Source organism: Octopus bimaculoides, chromosome 4 (genome assembly GCF_001194135.2).
Source record: "Octopus bimaculoides isolate UCB-OBI-ISO-001 chromosome 4, ASM119413v2, whole genome shotgun sequence".
Classification (NCBI taxonomy): domain Eukaryota; kingdom Metazoa; phylum Mollusca; class Cephalopoda; order Octopoda; family Octopodidae; genus Octopus; species Octopus bimaculoides.
The window spans coordinates 127,231,942-127,232,375 of record NC_068984.1 but is presented as its reverse complement, the minus strand read 5'-3'; the positions used below and the strand labels follow the sequence as shown (position 1 = coordinate 127,232,375).

General features: G+C 36.2%; 1 protein-coding gene across 3 annotated transcripts in view; it reads left to right on the top strand.

Moving 5' to 3' along the window:
• Positions 1–434, top strand: part of LOC106871170 (uncharacterized) — a 103,057-nt gene that overhangs the window by 705 nt on the left and 101,918 nt on the right. The gene's annotated exons all lie outside the window — the stretch shown is intronic.

Here is a 434-nt window from a genome sequence, read left to right as displayed (position 1 = left end):
GTGTTTTGATTGATCAGTAGTGTTTTGATTGATCAGTATATTGGTCTTAATGGACAAATATAGTGATTTTGACGAACCACTAGTTTACAGTAGTTTTGATGGACCATTTGTGTTTTGATTAATCAGTACAGTGGCTATAATGGACCTGGCACCTTGGGCAAGTGTCTTCTACTATAACCTAGGGCCAACCAAAGCCTTGTGAGTGGATTTGGTAGACGGAAACTGAAAGAAGCCCGTCGTATATATATATATATAGAGAGATAGATAGATAATCATAAATATACAGGGATTAGCAATTGAGTTGCTTCTCCAACATACTGAAAATTTAGAAATAGCAGTCAAAGAACTACTGATTCTAAACTACAAATTTTTCTCTAAAGCGGATGGCGATATTTATGGCACACATAGAACAAAAAACCGGAGGGAAAAGCGTA